Consider the following 21,969-nt stretch of genomic DNA (forward strand, 5'->3'; position numbering starts at 1 on the left):
TCTACGTCAATTACCTCGTACCCCTGCACATTGACTCGGTTCTGGTACCCTGTGTATATAGCCAAGTTATTATTACTCATTGTGTATTATACATTTCTATTATACACTGCTCAATAAAGGGAACACTAAAATAGCACATCCTAGATCTGAATGAATGAAATATTCTTATTAAATACTTTTTTCTTTACATAGTTGAATGTGCTGACAACAAAATCACACAAAAATTATCAATGGAAATCAAATTCATCAACCCATGGAGGTCTGGATTTGGAGTCACACTCAAAATTAAAGAGGAAAACCACACCTCAGGCTGATCCAACTTTGATGTAATGTCCGTAAAACAAGTCAAAATGAGTCTCAGTAGTGTGTGTGGCCTCCACGTGCCTGTATGACCTCCCTACAATGCCTGGGCATGCTCCTGATGAGGTGGCGGATGGTCTCCTGAGGGATCTACTCCCAGACCTGGACTAAAGCATCCGCCAACTCCTGGACAGTCGTGGTGGTTGTGGTGCAACGTGGCGTTGGTGGATGGAGCGAGACATGATGTCCCAGATGTGCTCAATTGGATTCAGGTCTGGGGAACGGGCGGGCCAGTCCATAGCATCAATGCCTTCCTCTTGCAGGAACTGCTGACACTCCAGCCACATGAGGTCTAGCATTGTCTTGCATTAGGAGGAACCCAGGGCCAACCGCACCAGCATATGGTCTCACAAGGGGTCTGAGGATCTCATCTCGGTACCTAATGGCAGTCAGGCTACCTCTGGCGAGCACATGGAGGGCTGTGCGGCCCCCGAAAGAAATGCCACCCCACACCATGACTGACCCACCGCCAAGCCGGTCATGCTGGAGGATGTTGCAGGCAGCAGAACGTTCTCCACGGCGTCTCCAGACTCTGTCACTTCTGTCACTTGCTACAGCTCGCATTGATGGCCCATCCTGGATGAGCTGCACTACCTGAGCCACTTGTGTGGGTTGTAGACTCCGTCTCATGCTACCCACTAGAGTGAAAGCACCGCCAGCATTCAAAAGTGACCAAAACATGAGCCAGGAAGCATAGGAACTGAGAAGTGGTCTGTGGTCACCACCTGCAGAACCACTCCTTTATTGGGGGTGTCTTGCTAATTGCCTATAATTTCCACCTGTTGTCTATTCCATTTGCACAACAGCATGTGAAATGTATTGTCAATCAGTGTTGCTTCCTAAGTGGACAGTTTGATTTCACAGAAGTGTGATTGACTTGGAGTTACATTGTGTTGTTTAAGTGTTCCCTTTATTTTTTTGAGCAGTGTATTTACAGTATCAGTCAAAAATGTGGACACCTACTCATTCCAGGTGTTTCTTTATTTTTTCTGTTATCTACATTGTAGAATAATAGCGAAGACATATAAACTATTACATTTCACATATCAACATATACTGTATATTTGAGATTCTTCAAAGTAGCCACCCTTTGCCTTGATGACAGCTCTGCACACTCTTGGCATTCTCTCAATCAGCTTCAACTGGAAAGCTTTTCTAACATTCTTGAAGGAGTTCCCACATATATGCTTAGCACTTGTTGGCTGCTTTTCCTTCACTCTGCAGTCCAACTCATCCCAAACCATCTCAATTGGGTTGAGGTCGGGTGTTTGTGGAGGCCAGGTCATCTCTGCAGAATGCTGGGTAAGTGTGCCTTAAATTCTAAGTAAATCACAGACAGTGTCACCAGCAAAGCACCCCCACACCATCAGACCTCCACCTCCATGCTTCATCCTCCTCTTCCATGCTTGTGAACAACACAGGCCAGAGATCATTCATTCACCTACTCTGCATCTCACAAAGACACGGCAGTTAGAACCAAAAATCTCAAATGTGGACTCATCGGACCAAAGGACATTGCTCATATTTCTTGGCCCAAACAAGTCTCCTTCTTATTGGTATCCTTTAGTAGTGGTTTCTTTGCAGCAATTTGACCATGACGGCCTGATTCACGCTGTCTCCTCTGAACAGTTGATGTTGAGATGTGTCTGTTACTTGAACTCTATGGAAGCATTTATTTGGGATGCAATTTATGAGGTGCAGTTAACCCCAACGAACGTATCCTCTGGGTCTTCCTTTCCTGAGGCGGTCCTCATGAGAGCAACTTTCAACATAGCGCTTGATGGTTTTTGCGACTGCACTTGAAAAAACGTTCAGTTCTTGACATTTTCCGGATTGACTGACCTTCATGTCTTTAAGTAATGATGGACTGTCTTTTCGCTTTGCTTATTTGAGCTTTTCTTGCCATAATGTGGACTTGATCTTTTGCCAAATAGGGTTATCTTCCGTTAATCAACGTTACCTTGTCACAACACAACTGGTTGGCTCAAACGCATTAAGAAGGAAAGACATTCCACAAAGGAACTTTTAACAAGGCACACCTGTTAATTGAAATGCATTCCAGGTGACCTCATGAAGCTGGTTGAGAGAATGCCAAAAGTGTGCAAAGCTGCCATCAAGGCAAATGGTGGCTACTTTGAGGAATCTCAAATATTTTTTGATTTGTTTAACGTTTTTTTGGTTACTACATGATTCCATGTGTGTTTTTTCATACGTTTGATGTCTTCACTATTATTCTGCAATGTCGAAAATAGTAAAAATAAAGAAAAACATTTGAATGAGTAGGTATGTCCAAACTTTTGACTGCTACTTATTAATATTTATATTTTCTCTCTGCATTTTTGGGATTGGCCCATTAGTAAACATTTCACTGTTAGTCCACACCTGTTGTTTACGAAGCATGTGACAAATAACAATTTATTTTACTTGAGATCATCAGCCAAGTTAAAGCCTCTACTTTCCCAATGCAGGGTCCTGACTCCTGTGTTAAAATGGCCTAAATGCCATTTCGAAAGGTGTGGTGCTGTGGTGACCTTCACAATGGCCTGACCACACCATAGAGATAACACTAAAAACCTTACAGGGGGGATTTTTTGGTCCCTAAGTGCAGTGAAGCTTTGAGAACTCTACTTGACCCATGTAGCATATTTAAGGCTCCCTGAATCAACAAATGGGTCACTTTTTGACCCCCAATTATACCTGCCGTCATTCAATTTATTTGTTTTCATACAAATTGCATGTCAGTTTATTTAATCTCATATTTTATGGTGCCTAATTATCCCATTATGACATACCTTCCCCACACAATGTAGGCTCATTTGTGTTGTTTCAAACTGAATCGCATTGGTTTCATTTGCGGCATTATGGAATATACTTGGTTCTTGGACTCCTCAGTATGCTGGTTCTCATTCCAGCCAAAGGTGTTAATTTAACTGAACACTGAACTTCGTGGGTGTGACTCTCAGTAAATTAGTGTCAATGGGAGGTCTCTATACTACCTGTGCTAGATTAGGGGGGTCCTTTGAAAATGAAATTAGATATCGACCCTAGACCTGGACTTCTCTGCTGTATGGTGGTTGGGTTGTGTGGGCTACAGCACTGGGCTCAAGCTAGCATACTGCAAACTCCAGAAAAACCCTGGACTTTTGCACTAGCTAGCACACCTCCTGCTGAGTGTCACTGTCTGACAGTGGCAGAATAGAGAGCTCACATTAATTTCCTGCTCTGACAGTGCACACTAGAGAGACCACAAAGAAACAATAGTCTTCCTATAGCTAGCTAGCGCAGCAGCGCCCATGGACTAGCCTGCCAAGTTCCAAATGTCACTCAAGGTTAAAGGCATGCCACCTTACACAAGACACACATGCCACCGCTGCCTTCGCCTGACGGGTCGAGAAGATCCTCAGGTGCCATTCGTGCACGCTTGTTCCCTGTGTGTGTGGAGGCTTATCGCAAAGCCCTGCCCTCCAAATCCCCTCATCTTCAGCATGGAAATATGCCCCCATCCAAGGCAAAGCTGACCTTGGATTCTCGCTTTGCGCCGTGAAGTGAGGATTAGAGGAAATCTTCCTCAGACACACATTTAGCTCCAAGATGTGTGCCTATTTAGCCCTAGATTTGCTTTAACATAGCAGAAACAAGTAATTTAGAGACGTGAGCGGAGCAGTGGAGGCAGCTCAGAAGAGTAAAACATTAAAAGTGAAACTTTTTCGATAAGTCTATACTAAATATATTCACGTCAACAAATAACCGATTTAAACACACTGTTTTGCAAAGAAGGTTTACAGTAGCCTCAACAGCACCCTCTAGGGTAGCACCATGGTGTAGCTGGAAGACAGATAGATATTTTCCATCCTCCTCTGGGTACATTGACTTCAACACAAATCCTAAGAGGCTCATGTTTTCACCATAAACATACACAGTAATTATGATGACGTCCGGAGGACATCCTCCAACCTATCAGAGTACTTGCAGTATGAACTGACATGTTGTACATCCAATCAAAGGATCAGAGAATGAATCTAGTACTGAAACCATAAGCTACAGTAGCAATGCAGTGCATAAAGTGGGGTGAGTAGGTGACAAAGAGAGAGAAAGACAATAGTCATTTTGAAAAAAAATTAAGGAGAAGCAGCAGAGTGAGAAAGAGAGAAGGCGATATTCTGTTTCACTAATTTAGCCTACTCAATCCGAGAATAATTATATGTATGTTAGCTAGCTTGCTAAAGCTATCCAACACTGCAACTCTTCCAAGTCAAGGTAAGCTTTCGGTTGTATTAATTTATTGCCACAGGGGCCACCTGGTGTAATTGCTAAACTGCTTGCTGTACACTGTACTGTGTGATTGTACACATGGATTATATTGTGTGGTATAATAACAAATTAGTTCTACTATGTTGACTATAACGTTAATATGGTGACAATGATGCCGGCTGTGTAGCGGTTAGCATTAGCGGTTGTGGAGAGGTTTTTGTGCCTGGTAACAGACAGCTGTTGTGTTGTGCACCACAAGCGAAAGGAAAAGATGAGAGGAGGAGAGTGCATATATGCGAGAAGGAATTATACAATGAGCAAAGTGACGATGTATGTGCGGGTGATCAGGGGTGTAATTCATTCCGACAATTCTGTTGCAAAATGTTTCTTTAACAGAAGCAAACTAAACGGGAGGGACCTACCTGAATTTGTCCAATAGAAACTTGTTTGAGTTGCAAAACAAAACCTTTTGCAACTGTTAGGACTAATGATTACACCCTAGATCCGCTAGATGCAGGCAAGAGTGTGCAAGGTGGTATTGAATGTGTCTGGCACCTTGATTAGTAAAAAATTCTCCACCTGTTGGTTGTAGCCACCTCATGATGGATATAGGGCCATTTAGAGTATCATGATATAGCCTAAACCTTTTCACTGTTACACTGAGCTGGGTGAATGGAATATGAATGACAGTCTTCCAAGATGCTGTAATAGAAATAACTCTATGCTCATGAAAAAAAAAACATCCTCCCTAATCTTAAACAGCACCGACCGCCACTGGAGTGGATATACATGTGTCCTCTAACACATGGCCTTTGACACCAGCTTCATTATCTTTTACTTGTTGTGCTAAAAACAGGTCAAGAACAAGTTGGGGAAAGTTTTTGTTTTGGGAAAAAATACTTTACAAAATCAAACTAAACCCCCAGACCCTTTGATCCCAGCCACAGTTCACAATGCTATGATCAATTAAACAGAAACTTTATGCAGTTATTCAGAAATAGGATGGTTAACAGCCTAGAAATGAAAATCATACACCATGAACAGTAACATAATGTCACAGAGAATGTTCCCAAAACATGTGTTCCCAAAATAGTACATTTTTGGACATATTCAATGTTCTTTGCTCTGTTATCATTGCTAGACCTGTAGGATCATTAACATTTTGGAAAACAAGACCTACAGAGTGCTTCTTTGGATCGACTCTTTTTTTATCTTCCTAGCTCTCAAGCTTTTAACACTTTTTCAACATGAAATAATGGGTAACAATAACAGCCCTACAACCTCCAACTGGAGTGCAAAACACATACTGTAATTTGGCACTGTAGTACATTACAGTTTACCCATAGAGACGTGTTGAGAGTGCAGTGGATATGCCACACGGGAAAGCAAAGGAGAGCTTTTTTCATAGTTACAATAATGTGAATTGACAATGTACACAAAGAAAGTTATATTTTATATAACTTGTGTGCTCAATTATCTCAAATGCTATACACTTTGCAAACATTCAAAAACATCCCACTGGGCACACAGAATCATTTCAATGTGGATAATTAGGCAATATCTGGTTGGGACGTTTATCAATGAGATTACAACCTATTTTCACCCACTCAAAAAGACAGTTATTTTAATTTAACCATATAAAAGTACAATCAAATTCCAATGGAAAAACAATGTCTGATTTTGGGTTTTGGTCACCCAAATTTCTCTCACTGCGTTTTTACCATTTAAAACTACAAAAAGTTCAAATGGGAATACAATGTCAGGTATCTTGTATTTATACAACAATTGAATGTGATATCACTGTGATTAATCTAATAGCACAACCAAATGACCTGGAATGCCATTGAGATTACACTAAAAGTACATAATGCAACTGAGCGGTTCTGAGCAGATTATTACTGAAATGGTGAAAATCTCCAAAGATCCACCACCTTTTCTTTCTATCTTGAACATGCATGCTTTCTATGATTACATAAGAAGACATTTATAGTTACAGTAGGTTAACCTCAAAATGTTGCCATGGATGCATTACTCATTTAAGTTTGAATAAATGCTGTTACATTAGTTTGTAAGATAGCCTTAACTAATATTGAATTGTGTTTGGTTGACAACACAGGAGAGTTTCATCTGAGCCACTGGTTTAATCCTATTTAACTTTTATTTTTGGTTTAGCTAACACAACGTGCCATTGGAACACAGGAGTGATGGATGCTGATAATGGGACTCGTTTTAAGCGCGATATTTTGTCACGAAAAGATGCTCGACTATGCATATTCTTGACAGTTTTTGAAAGAAAACACTCTGAAGTTTCAGAATCTGCAAAGATATTGTCTGTAAGTGCCCCAGAACTCATTCTACAGGCGAAACCAAGATGATGCGTCAAGCAGGAAATGAGCAGAATCTCTGAAGCTCTGTTTTCCATTGTCTCCTTATATGGCTGTGATTGCGCAAGGAATGAGCCTACACTTTCTGTCGTTTCCCCAAGGTGTTTACAGCATTGTGACGTATTTGTAGGCATATCATTGGAAGATTGACCATAAGAGACTACATTTTCCAAGTGTCCGCCTGGTGTCCTGCGTGGAATTCGGTGCGCAAACGCCAGCTGCTTGTACTTTTCCATTTGATTAAGGGGAGAAACCATGCTTCCACGAACGATATATCATTGAAGAGATATGTGAAAAACACCTTGAGGATTGATTCTAAACAACGTTTGCCATGTTTTCAGTCGATATTATGGAGTTAATTTGGAAAAAAGTTCGCGTTTTGAGGACTGAATTTTCGTTTTTTTTTTGGTAGCCAAATGTGATGTACAAAACGGAGCTATTTCTAATACATAAATAATCTTTTTTGGAAAAACTGAGCATCTGCTATCTAACTGAGAGTCTCCTCATTGAAAACATCCAAAGTTCTTCAAAGGTAAATGATTTTATTTGAAGGCTTTTATGTTTTTGTTGAAATCTTGCGTGCTGGATGCTAACGCTAATGCTAACGCTAAATGCTACGCTAGCTAGCCACTTTTACACAAATTATTGTTTTCCTATGGTTGAGAAGCATATTTTGAAAATCTGAGATGACAGTGTTGTTTACAAAAGGCTAAGCTTGAGAGATGGCATATTTATTTCATTTCCTTTGCGATTTTCATGAATAGTTAACGTTGCGTTATGGTAATGAGCTTAGGTCTGTAAATAGAATCCCGGATCCGGGTTTGGTCGACGCAACAGGTTAACAATGTCTACACTGAAAATCTAAATTTTTGTCCATTAAAATGTGATTTTCCTTCAAAAACAAGGATATATCTAAGTGACCCCAAACTTTGGCACCGTAGTGTACCTCTTTATTTTGGTTGATGGCTTGAAAAATACCATTTTACTATCAACATTGAAAAAAAGTCTAATCAAATATAACATTTTACATAATTTCAAACACTAGTAACACCTTCATAATATTGAGTACCCACCATCCATAGGGATGATGGTCCATGTTGGCTGGATGTCCTTTGGGTGGTAGACCATTCTTTAAACAAATGGGAAACTGTTGAGCATGAAAAATCCAGGAGCGTTACAGTTCTTGACACAAACCAGTGCGCCTGGCATCTACTACTAAACCTCGTTCAAAGGCACTTAAATCGTTGGTCTTGCCCATTCACCCTCTGAATGGCACACATACACAATCCTTGTCTCAATTGTCTCAAGGCTGTCTTTAACCTGTCTCTTCCCCTTTATCTACACCGATTGAAGTGGATGTAACAATAAAGGATCATAGCTTTCACCTGGATTCACCTAGGCAGTCTAGGTCATGGAAAGAATAGGTGTTCTTAATGCTTTGTATATTCAGTATAGGAAGAAGATTAGAAATGACACACGGAAACAACACAATTTCAATGTATACATAGTTCTGATGATTATGTTGAAATTAGATTGATGTAACAGCCTGTTAATCAGGTTAAGTCAGGTATTTAAGTTAAAGTTTTACCCTAATTTGAATGTTTACAACGCTGGTTAAAATGAGATGAAAGGTTGATTAATTTTTTCAAATCCATTGTATTTTCCAAGATCATTCCACGTCACAATTACGTTGATTCAACCAGTGTGTGCCCAGTGGGTCGTTAGGGTAGATAGGTTCTCTCTTCTCGCACAATTGGGTTATTATGCTGGCTTTTTCATTCAAGGCTTTTTGGTATCTCGGTTCTTTTGCCTAATTACGTCTATAGAGATTAGATTGGCTTTGAAAAAAACTGAAGTGATAAGGTTATAAAGGGAGAATACTTCAGCAATAAGCCCAATGGACCATTACTATCTTGCAACCCTTACAACAGACACCACTTTGAACCGTTAAGCTTGTGTCATTTCTAAAAACCCTCTCCGCGCCGCCTTTCGTGTCAATTGCATCCAAAACGGCCAATTTCCTGTGTAACTTGGTGTTTTCACATTTTCATCATCCCTGCCAGAGCTATCCGGAGGCACTTTGGCCATCACTCATCACTGTTGCGTTGAGAGGCAGCCAATGTGCAGTAAAACTGATGGACGGCATTCCGCATGACTAAAGACAAATGACATGCAGTTTTTTTTTACATTACATTTCTTTCTCTCACCACCAGAGGGTAGGTAAATAGAGAAATGTCCATGTTTATATCACTTCCAATTCAATCGACCACTTTGAACATAACATTTCAGTCAGTGGCAGATGCTGTGAGCAAAAACTCCCTGTCTGTTCCGTTGTTACAATACAAGAGGCGACAAGTAATACAGTTCATAGTCTATATTCTGTTTCATTTTGGACCTTCTCCTATAATCAGTTATTGAGTCTATACATTTGCATAATTACAGTATTGCTGTATTATACGCTCTACTGGGAGGGAAAAACACTGTGTTCTGAAACCTCTGCAGTCTGTCTTATGGCTTGACCTTTGCAATATGGACATTTTGCCTTGTATAAAACTACACATTCAGGACAGTCTCAAAGAGATGAATGCTAAGTAGCAGGTATGTAATAGAGTGAAATGCCTCAATGTGAACATATAGCTAATGACCAATGTAGATGCTGAGTTATAGCTTCTAAAATCCCTGTTCAGACCACAGAGAGCTAAACATGTAGTTATTTGTTACATTTGATTTGTAAAACCTAGAATTACTACTTATTTCTCTGAGAGTGAGGTGGATATACTGTACAGTGCATTCGGAAAGTATTCAGGACTTTTTTCACATTTTGTTGCGTTACAGCCTTCTTCTAAAACTGATTAAATATTTTTTTTACTCATCAATCTACACACAATACCCAAAAATGAAAAAGCAAAAATATGTTTTTAGAAATGTTTGCAAAAAAACTGAAATATCACATTGTTGAAACACTTTTGGCAGCGATTACAGCATCGGTTCTTCTTGGGTATGACGCTACATAGTTGGCACACCTGTACTTGTGGAGTTTCTCCCATTCTTCTCTGCAGATCCTTTCAAGCTCTGTCAGGTTGGATGGGGAGCATTACAGTACAGCTATTTTCAGATCTCTCCAGAGATGTTAGATCGGGTTCAGGGCTCTGGCTGGGCCACTCAAGGACATTCAGAGACTTGTTCCGAAGCTACTTCTGCGTTGTCTTCGCTGTGTGCTTAAAGTCATTGTCCTGTTGGAAGGTGAACCTTCACCACAGTTTGAGTTCCCGAGAGCTCTAGAGGTTTTCATCAACGATCTTACTGTTCATCGTCCCTCGTTCTTGACTAGTCTCCCAGTGGCTGCTGCTGACAAACATCCCCACAGCATTATGCTGCCACCACCATGCTTCACCGTAGGGATGGTGCGAGGTTTCTTGTGTTCTCATGGTCTGAGTCCTTTAGGTGCCTTTTGGCAAACTCCAAGCGGGCTGTCATGTGCATTTTACTGAGGAGTAGCTTCCGTCTGACCATTCTACCATAAAGACCTGATTGGTGGAGTGCTGCAGAGATGGCTGCCTTCTGGAAGGTTCTCACATCTCCACAGTGGAACTCTGGAGCTCTGTCCGAGTGACAATCGGGTTCTTGGTCACCTCCCTGACCAAGGCCCTTCTTTCACATTTGGCCAGGCAGCCATCTCTAGGAAGAGTCTTGGTGTTTCCAAACTTCTTCAATTTAAAAATGGAGGCCACTGTGTTCTTGTGGGCTTTAAATGCTGCAGAAATGTTTCAGTACCTTTCCCCAGATCTGTTCCTTGACATAATCCAGAGCGCTACAGAGAATTCCTTCAACCTCATGGCTTGGTTATTGCACTGACATGCACTGTCAACTGTGGGACCTTATATTGACAGGTGTGTGCCTTCCCAAATCATATCCAATCAATTGAATTTACCACAGGTGGACTCCAATCAAGTTGTATATGCTCAATGGAAACAGGATGCACCTGAGCTCAGTTTCAATTCTCATTGCAAAGGGTCCGAATATGTAAACTTTTTCATAAGTTCTTACAACAATAAAAGCTAATTTACCAACATTTCTGGAAATGGATATATAGTGTTTTGAAATTACACTCTTCACATAGTTCTGAAGATTATGTTAATCAAGTATTTGAGTTGAAGTTTTACCCTAATTTACATTTTTACAATGCTGGTTGAAATTATTTGAAATCAATACTGGTTGATTACTTTTTTTCAAATTCAATGTATTTTCCATGTTGATTCCACGTCACAATAAGTTGACAAATTCACATTAAAAAACAGTGTTAATTCAACTAGTGTGTGCCCAGTGGGAAGGTACTGTAAATAGCAATGATGTCTAAGAAATTGTCAAATATGAGTGTATACAGATGCGGTCCACCACAGCTTGTATGAACAGAGAAAATGTGTTCATCACCTTCTAATAAGGTGTGTGAAAACAACAGATCAGAATGTGTATTATAAATGTTTTTAATCGCACAGACAAGATGCAATGGGTCACCAGGTAATGATGCTCACATGTTATCAAAGGGGGCTCCCAGACAGACGAGTGTGTGTAATGGAATGATAGAGCTAGCAGTGGTGATGATGAGGCCTCCACCATGGGTGAGTGGGCGTGGACACATTACTGAGGTCAGCAGTAACATATGTCCCTGCTATTGGCGACCATTTAAATTACAACCTCAAACAGTTGTCATACACAGAGTGAGAAATGAGTCTGAACGGATGTGTTTTGTTGTTTTGAACATATGTTTTAATTGCTAATATGTATCTTTACCTAGGTGACATCCCAGGACCACAAATACTTCCTGCAGTTTAACTTCATAAAAAAAGGCAGTGTGCGCACAAGCATGTGTAAAAGAACTGAATGAATATTAAATTCATGCTCTATTGAAAAGCTTTGCTGGGTCTAATGCTTTTCAAATTGCCAATTTGCCATTATGCTTAAAAGGAGTGGATTGTGGTGCTGGAAATCATTTCCTTATTGACAAGCCATTAATCAAGCTCTGTGCTGGATATCAGCCAGAAAACCCTTAAAGACAGATGTGCCAAGACACAGCATTGTTGTGTATACATGTACACAGGTTTGTAGAGCTTCATCACCACACCAACACATATTGACCCATTTTGAAATGAGATATAAAGCATCAGAACTTGTCTATGAGAGGAAATAACTATGTTTTAAGATTAAAAACAGCAACTACCCAGGGGGGTTGCAGTGGAGTGTTGAATTAGTGCATCTGAAGCAGGGCTGGGTCAGGAATTCAGCCAACAATATCTCTGCTCATGGGACAAGTGCCAAATAATCTTTAATGTCCACAGTTAGTCAAGACCTTCTAGCTTGTCCGCCAAAAGACAAAACCCTTAGCGGGACAATGAGTAGCCCCTGCTGGCCCTCCAATACCAATGCTACCTGATATTCTGAGGTGCCCTGCTTAGCTTTCATGGGCCAGCTAGCAGATGGGTACAGGGTGGTATTCCTGCATACAGCCATATGGTGACACTATAATCTAGTTATATCTATTTTGATTGAGGAAGGGTAATATATTCACCCCAGACGTATCATCCATTTCATAACGTTTGACAAAAGAGATCTATCAGGTAAGAAGAATAATCTTCTCTGAAACGTAATCCATTTGGCTATCAAACATATAGGATTGATACACATGCAGGCGAAAACAATATGCAGTTTTAAATCAGAAAAGCATAGCTCTATCACAACAGATGTATTGGTATAGGTAAAATGCCATATACTTACAGGCAGTAAATGCTGGCCTGTTGATTCCAACTGGGACCTTGTCACTGCGAGGAGGGCAGAAGGCTGCTGGTGTGAGGTTGGCTCTGTCTCCCCTTAAACCACATTCCCTCGATGCATCCCTGCTCAACAGACCATCCACCTGCAACAGAAAACAACCCATTACAAACCTCAGTACAGGCTGGTGTATTGATGGCAAGACAGAAAGTGAAATACGAGTTATCGAAAGAACACATACTCTGATACCCAGGAAAGGTGCATAAGTTGATATTACACATTTTAAGGTTGTCCATCATGAAAGATGCATACTTAATTCAACAGAATGAAATATACAGTATTTGCATCCACTGGTCCATAGTACACAAACTGGTTATTGCCAGTCTAGTCACAACTCATATCTTTGTTGGTTATCATTGTGTTATATTTCATGAATATTTGATCATATAGTTAACACAATGATACATTGGGAGACTGTCAGAATACCTTCACTGAGCCATTACAACATAGTTGTTCCCGAGACAGTTCCTCAACACTTGAAAGTCCTGGTCTTTATTGTCAAATTTTAGACTGGAAAAAACAGCAGACAGCATTTACATAGATAATCAATTATTCCCTATGAAACATCAGGCAATGTTGTTATGCCAATAGAGGTAGCAACACACGAGCGGTAATGGCTCCGTGGTTGCCAATGATGACCAGAAGAATTTCAATACACAAACATCTTTTTAAATACAAGAAAAAAACTCTACCATGTCACACAAATCCACCGATTATCATACATTCTCATGATTAAGTCAGTTTTAGTGAAGGCACAAATTCATAATTTCAGCTCTGCCACAATACCTTACAGTTGTACATCATACCACTAATGACAACGTTCTGTTTAATTTTCCTCTGTAAGGGGAAGGTGAACAGATTTGGGAAATGTCAGAGATATGTCGAAGTTTTGGAGATCAGAGAAACCACAGGTAATGTCCTTTCAGACGGAAAAGGGAAATTAAGAAATGCTCACCGAAAACCCTCATGAACCCTATTGTATTGACTTAGTCATTGATGTTTTATTAAAGTATTTCATACTGCGGAATAAAATTTATGCACTGGGAAAGTTCAACCAATGATGTCATTGGTTGATTGAGCCTGCTGTCTGATAAAACAATGAATGAGGTTGTGTTTTGTAGCAATTGTTGTGGGCTTTGTGTTTTGCCGATGGTACAATCACGCTAGCAGCGTGAAGATATGGTTGTCTCAACGATGTTCCTATCTGCCACAATATCTACAGTAGCAGTCAAAAGTTTGGACATACCTACTCATTCCAGGGTTTATTTTTTATGATTTTCTACATCATGGAATCAGAGTGAAGACATCAAAACTATGAAATTGCACATATGGAATCATGTAGTAAAACAGTGTTAAACAAATCAAAATATATGTTTTATTTGAAATTCTTCAAAGTAGCCACCCTTTGCCTTGATGACTGCTCTGCACACTCTTGGCATTGTAGTTCGCTAGCTAGCTCGGTAACATTAGGGTTATACAACTCTCTGCTGTTGAAATCTAAATGTTAAGCTAAAAGAAATGTGAGATAATGTCTAAATGCTTTTTATAGTGGAGATCAAGTTCATAAATTGCCTGGCTGGGCTGATGAGACAGTGGATTGCGCAGTTAGTTGGAACAGAGTAAATACGCATTTTAACATCGTAGATTTAGCCGGTGGTAACTTGTGGAATAGAGACCGGCTGAAATGTGATTGTAACCAAAAAGCATTCAGGGTTAGACCCAACCGTTGTATACATAAGGCATGAGGTGGTGTGGTATATGGCCAACATACCAGCTAAGGGCTGTTCTTAAGCACAACTCAACGCGGAGCACCTGGATGCAGTCCTTAGCTGTGGAATATTGGCCATGTACCACACCACCTCATGCCATAAGTATACAACGGTTGGGTCTAACCCTGAATGCTTTAATGCTATTATAAACTCAGTACCAATGTAATTAAAGCAGTAAAAATCTGTTTACTCATACCCGTTGTAATGAATACTCAGGGAGAAAAAGGTGTAGATTCACGCGCAGTTCAGTTCTTTCTGTTTGTATGGTTGTGAGGCTTTGATTGCCTGCCTGTGCCTGCCGCGGCAGATGCTTATTAAGCCTTCGCAAAAGGCAGGAATCATGGTCGCAGGCAGGCAGGCAGGCAGGCAGGCAATCAAAACCAAAACCTCACAACCATACAAACTGAAAGAACTGAACTTGTTAAGTTCCCCAGTTTCTGTGTTGTGGATTGCATGCATGTGTTTCAGGAAAACGGCTTCCTGGAATCCCCCAAGCAGCTGATTGGAGTTGACCATGGTAAATTGGAGCTGAACCCACCCTCTCATCAGAGGACGCAGTTGCCTTCACTTACCAACTCCTTCTCCAGCTATATAAGCCAGTGTTTGGTTGCTCAGATGACAGATGATTGCTGAGAGAAGAGCGATGAGGGTGATAGTCTGTGTTGGTTGTTGTTAGGAGAAAGATTATTAGTGTGTCCTGTGTTGAGTGAGAGAGCTGATTGGTTGTGTATGTTGTGTGCCAATAGAATGCAGTGGTTTTGATTATTGAAATTGTTTTTGTTCCCAGGGGGGAAAGGGGAAGGCACCTAGGGAGTGCTTAGGCAAGAGGCCCGCGGGCATACATATACCCGTAGTATATATACTGTCTATACACACTAGGTAAGACCTGGGCAAACCACTCCCTTGTATTTTGGTTAGTGCACCAGGTGGTGCTAGTTAGGTAAGTAGTGGGTAGGCAGGTAAGGTAGGAGATGGGCTTTGATATTTACTTTCTTTGCCTTGGTTCTGTCCAGCCCCTTTTCCCCAAAATTACCGTGTGACGGAATACATTCCCTGTAAAACGGTACCACTCTCTGCCTTTGTCATTCTTACTCGCAACCAACAATCCCATACCTCTTTCGCTCCACATGGAGTTGAGTTGTAGCAGGGTGTTGTGTTCCCTCTTCCGAGAGGTCTACGTAACAGAACTAAATAGGGAGCTGATGAGACCAGGTGAGAAATGAACACAGGTGAAATCAATGAACAATAATAAGACAGGGCTACGTTCCAGAACACAAAGAAACAGGGCTTTGTTCAAGAACACAAGGTAGACTGAGAAAAGAAAAGCAGAACCTTACACCCGTGGTATACGGTCTGATATACCACGGCTGTCAGCCAATCAGCATTCAGTGCTCGACCCACCCAGTTTATAACGGCAAATTAACACATTTCTTGCAGCAAATACTGCCTCCGTATAAGCGGGATAATCAACTCTGGGTTCTATTCATTCTTTGAAAATAATGCAACTCCATCGAATGCATTGCTCCTCCTTGATTATCCCTTACTTAATCTGATCCTCTTTGACATGTTTAGATTCTAATGGTAAGAGAGTAATTACACATATGTAGTTTAGTTACATAAATATGAAGTGCCTTAACCTCTTGAAACTATTTTCATTTTTGGAAAAATAACGTTCCCAAAGTAAACGGGCTATTTTGTCAGGACATGATGAGCCATGATGTGGTAGTCAACCATGCAAAAGCAGAAAACCTGCCTTTGGGCAGAGCTTTAGCGGTGTGTCGACACTGACTTCGCACCACCCCCATGTAACATAGCTCCACTGTTGCTTTTGAACCATCACTACTTTGAAGAGAACGTGTGTCTTGGCATGCATTTATGGATGGCTGTTCTTACTGTCATCTAGACCACTTGCAATCTGGTGTGGGATTGGTAAGGCACAACAAGATTCCGTGCAAACCGCTTCAATTTCAGCTAGGCAACAAGACCAGCCAGTTGCTGGCATGCTTATCACACAACAAATGGCTGTGAAAGACAACTTGTCAGAACTGGCAATCTGCACCGACTCAAACTATTCCAGACTCACCTTCTTATGCCACTTTCCGTTTTGGAAACAAAAGCACAGGACTACTTTGAATGGCAAAGCAGTGAAAAACAAAGAGCTCATTCTAGCCTGCGATGACATCATAACCAAACACGACATACAGGTGTATTGGAAGAAAGTCAAGGGACATTCCAAATCACCTGGTCGTGCAAACTTGTCAACGACCATGCCAACAGCATGGCGAAATGTGGTACAATTCACAGCACCGAGGAATCCATGGTATCTGCGGTAGCCATGTAGCACTGTGGAAAACATCTTCGCAAGAACATAATGTGTTGCTAACTCATTCATTCCTGAATGGTGACCTAGTAGCAATACAACACCAAGATGTGTCCCTCGCCATTTTGATGGCTTTTTTGTCTGATCCTGTCAATCACCCAGTGTCCGAGCTGGCTTTGGCAGGCTCACACGACGCGTTCGCTGTGTACAACTAAGCAGCACCTCCCACTTGTAGAGGACCTACTGGTTTATGTTTCAGAAACCAACGCAACACAAAGGTGGGTGGTTCCTAAAACACAGTTCCTCAAACGCGCACGGGTACTGATGGCAATCAGAGCCACATACAGCCCTACTGGACGGAACCACACGAGATTGTGGTGAAGCTGTCACCTGTACTTTATCAAATCAGAATCAGCAAAGGTCGACAAAATAACACATTCAAGTGGGTCCAGAGGAACCAAATCAGGTGGTACCCTACCCTCATGGGAATAGAAGGTGTGCAAGCAAGCACCGAATAGATGGAAACTTAGCAAAGTCAGAGTCAGATAAAATTATTTAGTATCCTCAGCTGATACCTTCCAGGAGATCAGTATGTCGCAGATCAGTATGTTTCTTCTCTTCCCAGCTGTAAGACATATGTTCATTATCACTGTTGATATTTGTCACATCTTCTCCTGCTCCTCCCCTCCTGCGTACTAACCACGGGTCCTGGGATTCATCATTACGCACACCTGGCACTCATCATTATGCGAACCTGTTATCTCATTATGATTCACACCTGGACTTCATTACCTTCATCATATCCTCCCCTTTATATGTCACTCCTTTAAGTTCTCACCAGTTGGTATTTTTCTTATGGAATTGTGTTGATGCGGGTTTTGTTGTTTGATTAAACTGTTCACTTGCACCTGCTTTCTGACTCACAGCGCCGTTATTACAGAGTACCAACTCAAACTATGGAAGCAGCAGGTAGGTCGGAAATCTCTCAGACGGACAAGGACAAGGGTACCTTCTACGTCAACACCATGACCAGCCTGCTCAACTGGGGATGGCCAAGTATTAGAGGATACTCTAGAGCCAGTCTACCCAACGAGCCGGGCTCATTCAGCAACCCGCTCAGGTCAGCGATGCCCGTCTATCCCTCCCGGATAAATACGATGGTACACCATCCAAATGTTGTGGAGTCCTCCTTCAGTGCCGGGACGACAACCTCACCCTGGACGCACTCGTTGCGATGGCCATCCGCCTGGATAACCTTCTCCGGGAGAAGGTTATCTAGAGCAGAGTGATGGAGTGATGGTCACATGATGTTCCATCCCCTAGACCAGGAGTAGGTTGGTAGACGCATCTGAGGTGGCATAGGAGCAGTTTTGTCTCAAAGACAGGGTAACCCATTGAAATTGTTTCCTTGTGCTTTTTGTCTCTAAGAAACTGTCCTCCGCAGAGAGGAATTATGATGTCGGTGATTTGGAGCTCCTTGCGGTGAAGATGGGATTAGAGGAGTGGAGACACAGACCATCGGAACCTAGAGTACATAAGGACAGTGAGGAGACTGAATCCATGCCAAGCTAGGTTGGCACTTTTTTTCACCAGGTTCAACTTCACGCTGATCTATCACCCAGGTTCTAAAAACATCAAGGCCGATGCTCTGTCCCACATCTATGATTAGGGACAGGTTCCTGTCCAGAGGGCACCCATAATCCCATCCTCCTGAGTCGGGTGTCCAGCGGTTTGGGACATAGATGTGGCCATCCGCCAGGCTCTATAGAGGGAGTCTGCACCTGGGAATTGTCCTTCCGAGCTCATCTACGTTCCCACAGGGATAAGGGATCGGCTGCTGACCTGGACATCCAGATATTCTTCGCACCATCCACTCCATCTCTGAGAAATACTGGTAGCCCACCTTGGTGCAGGATGTTACTCGGTATGTCAACTCCTGTTCCATATGTGCTCAAACCAAGTCCCCCAGAATGCTCCAGCAGAGAAGCTCCTGTTGCTTCCCGTGCCTCAGTGACCTTGGTCACATCTATCCATAGACTTTGTAACTGATCTTCCCCCCTCTGATGGTTTCACCAGAATGGTGGTAGTGGATAGATTTTCAAAGTCATGTCGCTTAATCCCTCTTTCTGGTCTCCCCACTGCTCTCCAGGTCGCCGAGGCACTCTTTCAGCAAGTCTTCCAGCATTATGGCCTTCCAGTGGACATAGTCTCTGACCGTGGCCCCCAATTCACATCGAGTTTGGAGGGCCTACTTGGAGAGGCTTGGGGTCACGGCCAGTCTCACTTCTGGTTATCGGCCTCAGTCCAACAGGCAGGTGGAGAGGATGAACCAGGAGCTGGGGTACGCCCAGGACTCCCTACATCACTCCTCCACTGGGTTGACCCCCTTCCAGTGTGTTTTGGGTTTCCAGCTGGCTCTGGCCCCGTGGACCTTGGGCCAGACCACTGCTCTTGCTGTAGATGAATAGTTCCGGCGTGATGAGGAAGTGTGGAGTGGCATGTGAGACTCCATCCTGCGTGCCATCCATTGTCAGAAGGAACCCGAAGACCACCACAGCAGTGAGACCCCTGTGTTCCAGTTTGTGGGGCTGTTCAAGGTTCTCCCGAGGATCAACAAGGTGACACAGGTTACAACTACCCACTCACTATCGCATCTCACCCTCTTTTCATGTCTCCCTTCTAAGGCCAGTGGTTCCTGGTCCCCTAGCTGATACTGTCCCCCACAACACACATTGAGGGGGGCCCGGCGTATGCTGTCAGATCCCTACTGGATTCCCGATGTCTTGGGGGCCGGCTCCAGTATTTGGTGGTCTGGGAGGGGTATGGCCCAGAGGAGCATTGTTGGGTTTTGGTGGAGGACATTCTGGCCCCCCACATCATTTGTGATTTCCACCTTGACCGACCCGCTCCTCATCCTCTGGGTGGTCCCTCTGGTCGGCGTTGTCCTGCGGCTGGAGCTGCGCATTAGAGGGGGGGTACTGTCACATCTCCTCCTGCTCCTCCCCTCCGGTGTACGACGTCGCCAGAATACTAACCACCGGTCCTGGGATTCATTATTACGCACACCTGCTAATAATTAGGATTCACACCTGGAATCATTACCTTCATCATTTCCTCCCCTTTCCATGTCATTCCCTTGTGTATTGTTATTGTTTCCTGGTGTGTAGCCTTATGGAATTTTCTAGTTACTGGTTTTGTTGTTTTATTATTCGTTTCACCTGCACCTGCTTCCCGACTCTTCCCGATTCAATATTGTCCCACGCTGTGCTGAATTGGTTGTCCAAAAAAAATTGTTTACAAAAAACAAACCACTGAAATAGTTCAATATCTCCAATTATGCTTTTTTGTAGGCTGGAGTTTCATTGGCTGATCCTGACACTCTGCAACCTGGTCAAAACTAACCCAGCAGATGTACTCACAAGCTGACCTCTATGGAAATTGTTCTCCACAATTTTCCAGGACTCCTTATAACTAGATAAAGAAACCGTGTACCACCAACACATTCCAGCTGTGGCACATTTGAGTTGGGCCTGGGCAGACTGGTTCACCCAGGCAGTTAAGCACGCCCAGCTAGACAAGGCCCATATGTTGGCCCAACTCAAAGTTCAGTCACCCAGTCAGAAAAACGATTCATCGAGGCTCTACTCTCTATAGGTTCAGCCGTAGGGTCACTATTTGCTCTAGGTACCACTGCCATCAACGCAGTCAGTCTAGCCGCAGTCAAATTAAATGTTAGGGAGATTACTGAAGAGATGCCACTTCTCCAGCAACATATGAAATCACAGGCACTCAGGTTGCAACGTGGGAAAGTCTCTCCATGACACTATTCTGGTGGTAAACACACACGCCACTCTCCTGAACAAAACCCTCCTGTCGGTAGGAAAGCTAGTAGAGGTCACAAACCATGACTATACCCATGTACAATTGGTTTGATTGTTATTGGAGGATTTTCTCTATGAAGTTAGCTCTTCTATGGACCACTTGGCCATGAATATAATCTCCTCAAATCTAGTGCCCACTAGCCAGCTACCACTATAAAGCCATTACAGCCACATTTGTCTTATTGTAAGGAGTGTGTCCTGGCAGCAGAGAAGGCAGGCGCATGAGAGCAAAGACTGTGTTACAATGGCGTAGTTTAATATAAAAATCACCGTGAACAAAAACAATATATACAATGGGACAAAACCCCTTCGCACACCAGACATAATGTACACAAGCACTTACAATAAACAATTCCGGACAAGGACATGGGGGAAACAGACGGTTAAATACACAACATGCAATATTGGAATTGAAACCAGATGTGTGGGAAGACAAGACAAAGCAAATGGAAAATGAAAGGTGGATCGGCGATGGCTAGAAGGCCGGCGACGCCGACCGCCGAACGCCGCCCGAACAAGGAGAGGGACCGACTTCGGCGGAAGTCGTGACACCTATAGTCTGATTTTTACTGACAACGACAGATGTTGAACTGGAGAATATCTATAGATTGAAAGCAGTTCTAAACGTAGGGTTTTGGCGCCACACCCCCAGTTGTAGCTTATCAGGAACACAATCCAGATTTCTATCTTACCCCTCTTTGTGGACTTAAGCCTATAACCAGCGAAGTTTAAGTAGGACCATCCGGATATTCTCTTCAAATCATCGTCGCCTACACTGCTCTCATCACCACTCTGGGGATCATCAACATGGCGGATTTGCAGTCCTCAGACGACCACACTGGAGAAGGCCACCCGAAGAAGAAGGCCCAATCAAACCCTTCTCACAAAGCGGAACCCTTTCCAAGAAGAGCGGCAGTTCAGGCCAAGGTATTAGGGTTACTGTGAGCGTAGGTCCCAAATGTATCCAAGTGTTGCTTCCTCTCTCTCTTTAGCTTTCCATCTTGTGTAACAAGTGTCATTGTCTTTGTCCACGAGGGACCTGTTGTCATCGTATTAAGTTGTAATCAATAACCTATACCGTGTGTATGTGTATCCTGTGTTATCATTTAGTTTGTTAGTAAATAAATAATCAAACCAATTTGTGTGGTAGGGAATGATCAGTAAGACTTGTTTGTACA

General features: G+C 42.6%; 1 protein-coding gene across 1 annotated transcript in view; it reads right to left on the reverse strand.

Annotated features, from left to right (window-relative positions):
* The window catches only part of LOC139368361 (leucine rich repeat and Ig domain containing 1a), a 258,993-nt gene that overhangs the window by 106,530 nt on the left and 130,494 nt on the right, over positions 1-21,969 (reverse strand). Inside the window, exon 2 of the mRNA XM_071107149.1 lies at positions 12,768-12,906. The gene's annotated coding sequence lies outside the window, so the exon portion shown is untranslated. The remainder of the gene's footprint in view (positions 1-12,767; positions 12,907-21,969) is intronic.

The sequence above is a fragment of the Oncorhynchus clarkii genome, chromosome 2 (genome assembly GCF_045791955.1).
Source record: "Oncorhynchus clarkii lewisi isolate Uvic-CL-2024 chromosome 2, UVic_Ocla_1.0, whole genome shotgun sequence".
Lineage (NCBI taxonomy): Eukaryota > Metazoa > Chordata > Actinopteri > Salmoniformes > Salmonidae > Oncorhynchus > Oncorhynchus clarkii.